The sequence below is a fragment of the Dinoponera quadriceps genome, unplaced genomic scaffold (genome assembly GCF_001313825.1).
Source record: "Dinoponera quadriceps isolate SergipeBrazil2010 unplaced genomic scaffold, ASM131382v1 scaffold2414, whole genome shotgun sequence".
Taxonomy (NCBI): Eukaryota; Metazoa; Arthropoda; class Insecta; order Hymenoptera; family Formicidae; genus Dinoponera; species Dinoponera quadriceps.
This window is the reverse complement of record NW_014556444.1, coordinates 495,858-503,602: the sequence shown is the minus strand read 5'-3', so window position 1 is coordinate 503,602 and position 7,745 is coordinate 495,858.

Below are 7,745 nucleotides of genomic sequence, written 5' to 3'. Positions count from 1 at the left end.
AAAATAAATATCCGCGTCATAGCTTTAAAGTTACGGAAAAATCCATTTTTTCCCGATTTTTGTCGCTGTCTTCTTCGGTTCCTTATCTTCTTTACCGAAAAAAGTAAATGTGACAAGTTTTAACCGAGTACACGTGAATCTTTGTACTCTTGGGACAGAAACCGAAGAAATCTGCCTGAAAAATTAAGAGAAAAAACGCGTTTTTTTTTTTCAAAAATTTAAAACTATAATCAATATTTTTGATTACTCTATTATTACGCTCTTTGCAGCCCCTCGATACATTTTTATATTTAATTTCAATTATACTATATATATAATTGGCGATGAATTCAATACGTCGGACATTTTAATGCTTTTAGGATATTGACATCACGTTAAATACAAAATCGAGGCCAGAAAATTCCCATCACGTACCGTTTTTTTTTTCTATTCTACATGTAATTGTATAATATATTGCGAATTTGCTGAAATACCTTACGTGATAACAATAAATGGTTTGTATTTCTGATTCAGCGCACCGACTATATCTTAAATCGCTTTATTAGATTCAGGCAACGAGAGATCCCGAGGTTTCAATTCGCAGGCTAGTGTTGTTATAACAAACGAGAGTTCACGCGTTTAAGCCGGACGGCTGGCGAGATCTACAACTATAATATCTGAATAGAAGTTAACTTGTGAAATCACAATAGAGAGACGAATTACGAAATTAAGGAGACGCTGTTTATCGTAAAAGAAAAAAAAAAAAGATCGATCCGCCTTTTCGCGTGCCTTCGGCCGAAGTTGAGGAGCGCGTTCGACGTGATACGTGCACGCGTGCACACGTTCATGCGTTCTTTCCCCTTCCTCTTTCTGGTCCTCCTTTGCGAGCCGGGTTATGCAATGAGTCGATCGAAAATAGAAGAAGGCTCCGACGACGACGACGTCGACGGCCACGACCACGACGACATCGACTACGACGACCACAACGACGTCAACGACGAGCAGTGACACGCTATGACTTCTCGGAATTGGACGGGAACTATAACGCTCCATCGTAACACGTGCTTCGTAGATTTGTCCGATCCGATATCCCTCCCCCCTCCCCCTTTTTTTACGGCGAGTTTTACGAGCGACAATTCCAGCCGAATCCGCGAGCGACTCACCTGACAGGCGTATTATTATACCGCGCTTTCGCATGGGGCGCGTAATGTACGCGGAAAAAATATCCGACAGAATTAATACATTCCGACGTATTGATCATAGCTGGGAAATGAACGGGCGGTGAATGGAAATCGTCACAATGTGGCTTCCCACGTCGCGCGCGACGCATTGTTCGACGACACCCGGTATTAAATTAAAGGACCCGGTAATTGGATCCTCGTCATGTTACACACGAACTCTGTGGCGCGCGCGCGCGCTCGCTCGCTCGCTCGTTCGTTCGCACATGAACTACGTTGTGTGTTATTCTGTTACATTACTTATACGGGTGCGGAACGCGCCGCAGTTCCTAACGAAAGTTTGTTAGTGCGCGGGGGAGCATAGCGATTGAATGACAATCAAGCAAAATATTAACGAACGCGCAAATTAACAAACGGGCCGAGTGTAAACGGGACGGCCGGGCGATTGATAATTGCCAAGTCCCATTGACGATTATTCGGTTAATTATACGTTATAAATATTCGAGCGACGTCCATTCGCCCGCTAATAGATACCAAACACAGACGCTAAAACATTCACGTAGCTCGCTTATTGTGCCGTTATTAGCGCCGCAACGTCCCTCTGCCGTGCGCGAAGGAGGAGTTATTAGATTTTTGTACGCGCATACGCATGCGGAGAAAGAAAGATTTGACAGTAGCGGTCTTCGGGTAATTTCGAGGAGGGATTGATTGAAAATATTTGATCGCGGGACGGCTCTTCGATTACACTCTTAATCTTTCTCCGCGAACAGCCAGCACGGGTTAGCGTGATTTCACGTCGCCTTATCGTAATCTGAAATCTGGGAAACATTTCCGGCGAACCGAGGCGCAGCTCTGTGAAACGAATATGCGATCTCAACGCGATAAGCCCGATTACACTGGTCAATAAATTCCGTATCATAAATTGTGTTCTTTTCGAATTTTAATTTATTCCATTTATATTCATGTAAAATGACAGAAAATGACAATAAAAAAAAATGATTTACAATTGCAATTCAAATTAATAGTATATGAAGTATGAAAATAAAATATCAGAATATATTTTTACTGTAATTTCTTCTTTTTATGTTTCATACCGTCAGGAAGACTAACATTCCTTTTAATTACATTAAATCATTAGGAATTGTCAACGGTCTGGAAATAAATAATGTTGCAATGAAAGGACAGAAGTAGAGTCTATCTTCCTACAGGAAATTAAAACACGTGTCTCAATCGTAAATCGTAGCTCTTATAGGAGCTGCCATACAAAGCATCGCAAAGTAGAAAATTCATTTCAAAAGAGAGAGATGATTTTGAAGGCATTCTCTTTCCTTTACACCACGAAAGCCTCAAATATCGCATTCCTTTTTAATTGTTGTTTACTCTAAATTTCTTGGAATAAATTCTACGTTGGAGTAGCAATATTTTCATTCGTTTGGAAAGAGTTTTCGCTCAAGCGAAAACTCAAGCGAATGGAAATACCGTCACTATAATCCGGAGCTCACTTCGAGAAATTTAGAGAGCGTATAATGAAAATGAAAGCTAAGTTTCGACTTTAATTGTTATTATTGCGATCAACACCATTCGACTTTAATTGTTATCATTGCGATCAACACCAACAATCAACTATTATTGCCACTTTAGATCCGGGATGCAATTTTTCTGTTCTGACCAGTGTTATTCAGAAGAATCCTTCGCACTTGGGGAGCGCGAAATATTCGTCGGAGTTCGCAAAACATGCGTAAACGCGCGATCGGATGTCTTGCGCGCGCTTGACAATCAAATGCGAGCTTACATTAGTCGCGATATTGAAAGACAAGTCGGCAATAACATAAGTTCATTATCCAGTCAGTGGACAAATTAATCGATGAGAAGGGGAGGTCATTACGTTGCCATTAAATCGCTGGGCAAGACGAATGTTCGCCGGTAATTTGATCGGTATCGAATCGGGTGTATCGCAGGCCGTAATTAACGTAACGCTGAACTCATCATATCGTCGTGAGTTATTTATACGGCGGGCGAATGCCTCCTTTTTGCGCATAAGTAGATACTATTTCCATGCTAATAGCCAATTTCTGCTGTCCCGGCCGATACGATCGTACCGATAAATCGCGATACGCCGCGGAAAGAAGCTCGCCTATTTTCCGCTCGATTTATAAGTCGGCTAATTTACGACTTTGTCGCCGCCGCCGCCGTTGACATAATTTAGCGCGCGAATGCGTCAGATACGTCGACGTTACGCAAACTCGAACGTATCCGCGCTAATTAATAATGCGCCCTATATAGACGATCGTTATCGGCAAATACGTGCGAATGCGACACTTTCGCGAACGGCGGTCTTCCAAATTCGCGATGTTGCTGATGGTGGTGGTGGTGGTGGTGGTTCATCGTTATACGCCGTTCGAATATTTCGAAATACGGTCGCGCGTCGCGCTTATTCCGAAGCAACGCTAAACAAGCTCGGACCAAGGCTGAAAGCATATTTTGATACGTATAGGTAAAAGCATATTTTTGTTTTCGGGGTTATTTCGAGTGTGCCGCGGGACAGCCTCGCTTGCGCACGTCGCGCATGTTCGAAAACATATAAACATTATATTTCGAAATATTCGCCGCTGTGTAATTTGCACGATGTGGCCGATCGTCAAACAAATAGTCGTTATGCGCCGGTTACGCGAATGGCTTTTACAAGTTTTACCTGCCGCGACAATTAACGGTCGGTTCCGCTTTAACGAAACAAATTTCGTGACGATCCCGGCGTTATAATCACGATATTAGCGAGCGGCCTGAAATAATAAAGGATTGCGATCGCTGTTTTCCCCCGCTTAATTGCTGCTACGCGCAATCGAACGTATCCCTTCCCTCTTGCGGCTTATGCACTAAAGTCTGGCGGGCTTCGTTGTCGTCGTATTAGACGCAATTAATAAATGACATTATATATCGCGATTACCGTCGACGAATGTTCATCGACGTTCGCGTGTGCCTGCTCTCGCTCGCGTTTTAAGGGGATGGTGGAGTGACGACAAAACTTCGACGGGGGGAAGCGCCATCATCTAAGCGGAACTAAAAAACAGTAAATTCTGGACGTTTTAAATACGATATGGGAGCAAGCATGTTTAAGCATGTCGTAGGCCCCTACCTGCGAGAGTCTTACACTTGAAAGTTTTAGCGTGGACATGAATGCCCCATACGTGGAGGTTCTAGGGTTAATATCATAAAAGTTGTTAAAACCCTAAATGTGATTTGGAATAAATGAAAAATAGGACATTATTCTCAAGGGACATGTATAAAATCTGCAGTCGCGAATATCTCAACTTCCGAATGGTCAATCGTCTTCTAACTCGACGTGCGTGTAGGTAGTATTTTCATCACATACGACTGAAATTCGAAAGGATTCCTAAGAAAACAGTTTGACGGGCCAATTACCTTAAACGCTGGAAACCGCGCTTACTCGGCGCGCACATCACGGTGATAAATACCGTCGCGTCGAGATATTGTGGACGGTGGGTTTAGCCGTTGAATAAATTCGAAGGGCTAAAAGCATATTTTGGCCGGCGCCGAATGCCGCTTGTTACAGTTTCGATTTGGTCGAGAGTCGCTCGATGAAGCGACGAACAGGTAGGAGAAGAGGAGAGGTTAAAAAGGGAGGATGGAGGCGCGCGCGGACGAGAGAGAGGACTCGCTCGGCGATGGGAATCCAATGTTTACCGGCGGAGAAATTAAACTGAAGCTTGTGTCAATATCGTCCCCGGCTTTCGTCACTGTTCCCCCTTGCACACCGTGTACACCTGTGTTACCTTTTTAAATCCCCCGCGGATTCGGAAAGCTTTTTCCACCCTCTTCCCCCTCCGTTGCCACCGCGCACCGCGCCGTCGGACTCGCTCGGCCGTTGTTATTCGTTCGTAACCGGACAGCGACTGGTGGCACCGCGAAAATCCGAGTATAAATTATAACGAGTGCCGGCAACGTTCTTATGATTTATCAGCGCAAGCCGATTCGATCTGTCAACGAACGGCCGGGTACGTGGTCGTGCGCGCCGGTTGTTATATTAGCCGGAGTTTCTCGCGAAACTCGATGCTCGAAAGCAGGAGCGGTGTAATTAATGACCGCGTGTGTAACGGTATATTAATATTGCGACTGTATTTTACCGCGGCACAACGGTGGATAATTTCTTTCTTTTTCTTTTTTTTTTTTCGCGATACTATCTGTTAACGAAGTTTCCTGGAATTTTCGCTCGAACAGGTGAGAATAATTGCGGAATTAATGCATGACTTAATGTCGCTCATCTACAAAATAAATTCTCCACTAGTTAATAGAATTTGTTATTTCACATGGTGTAGCACGTACTCCCTCCCCCTCCCCTTTCGCATGCGTAATTCACACACACACACACCAGCGTTGTATAAACTATTTTATATAACTCTCACGGTAAATCACCCTCCCGTTCACTCTTTCTCTCTTTCTTCCGCCGGTCGACAACGCCTCGAAGATAAATTCGCTCCTTCGCTCCTATGCATCTGACTTTATCGGGAAAGAGCGGAAAAGTCCCCGCTGGATTCTCAGTTTTTCCACCGTTTCCCGCGCACTTCTATCGGACCTTTTCAGATTATCGGCGACCCGCGAGCAGATCTCTTTGTGGCCGTAGCAGGATCGGGGCACAATGGCGGTACAATGCTACCGCATCGAGCCGTAAAACCATAGCTTTGGAAGCTGTAAAGCGACGCGAAACGTAATGCGCGCGCGTGCTGAATGCTGTGCGCTGCGCACGGCCTGCATCCGATAGACTCGGCCTTTCGCCGCGCCTAAAGACCGTGGATAATTAATAGTTACCAGGTTGGGTCGCAGAAAGCGAAACTCTCTGCAACGTTAATTGTGAAAAAAATACGGGATTCAACTGCCGCCGCTTGAGTGGCTCTGAAAGGTGACGACGTTATGAAAATTCGTCCGTTCCACGTGCCACAGCGCGAGTGCACACACACTTACAACACACTGTTCGCGTATTCTTTGAACCACTTCTCCGCGTCGATTGTGCGCTCCTGTTTACCAGTCTAATTACTCAGCCATCTCTTCCCTTTCAAACGCTCGCGTTATTCAAATTTAACAACGTTCGAGACTTTCAACGCGGAAGAATCGTTCAAATTTTTGACAAATCCACATGTTTCCAGATATGGCATAGATTCCTGTTAGAATGCCCAAAGTTGCCTCAAAATAGGTTATCCTGCCACGATATCAATTGGGAGTCCTACTCTTATCTTTTTATCCGGGACGAAGCCTCTTTTCCGCAAGCGCTGCGGCTTGTTTCGTGCCGCGTGCGACCGTCATCGTCAGAGACGTGTGACAGTTTGACCGAATATTAGATCAGAAGGTTAATCAAGATTTCACGGACAATGATACCAGATAGTTAATTTGAAGTCATCAGAATAAATCAAATGCGTTTTGATTGAAAGAAGCAAAATATCCGATTATAAGAACCGAGTTTAAGTTATAAGAACCAGAAATTCTGTTTCCTCCCAACCGAAACGTTGTTCACTGTTTGATAAATTCAACCGAATTTGGTTTTCTGTTACATTCCCAACTGGGATCCGTAATTATTTTAGGAAATCGGATCCCAATTAGATCCCGAGAAATTTTCTGTGTAGGAAATTCGCGCCGATGCTGTCATACGCTCGATGTAATCGCGCATTTCTCACGTTCGTCTTTTTTGCGCGTCCAATTTTTGGGGGACTCTTCGAAGCGATTTTGCGCGAAACGTTCGTTCGGAATCCCGAATCGCCCGTTAACATTCAGCGCGAACGATTTCGACGAGGACCAAAGACCGCGCGAGGGACGGGAGAAGAGCGCGAACGCGAGCGCACGGTGCCAAAAAAGATTTATATACAGGCGACGAGAATAATTTAAAGTAATTAAAACTGCGTCGGTGGTGTTCGTGCGGTAATCCAGGCCCGACAAATTTCATTTTGGGCGCCGGCGTTGTTTGCCGCGGCCGGGTAAGCGCGCCACTCCGCTTTCCGGCGTTTTCCGGCGTTCGTGCATGCCGCGCATGCTGAAATTATTCGTTCTCGCGTGGAGAGCCATCGGCGCTATTCGGCCGGAAACAGCCGATACAATTTAGATATTCAAGTCGAGCGCCGGGGCCTCATTGTTGCGCGCGATCGGGGAACGGAAAACCCGGAACGCTTCCGCGCACGGTCGGACGGACGCGGAAATTTCGTTTGGGCGTTAAATGCGGCTGTTAAATGTTGCGTGAGCGCGGCCAGGGAACGCAACCGCTCTGCAAAATTTACTAGTTTACGATTCTCTTGTATCCGGTATAATTAAGTTTCAAGGCGCCCGATGGCGCGGCGACGGTCTTCAGCGGCTTCGGCGAACGCATCTGAAGCGTATGCCTGTATGAAAATTTCGCTTAAAGGTTTAATACTGTTTCTTTGGATTTGCAATCTAAAGGAAAATATCGAGGAAAGGGCAACTGCACGGTTAATAATAGTCGATATAGAAGAATATATTTAACTCTTTAATGAATGGCGGACTTTCAGAACGTCAAAGCGTTTGTCAAGTATTATATCGCAATTATTTCAAGTTAGTAAACTTAGTAAA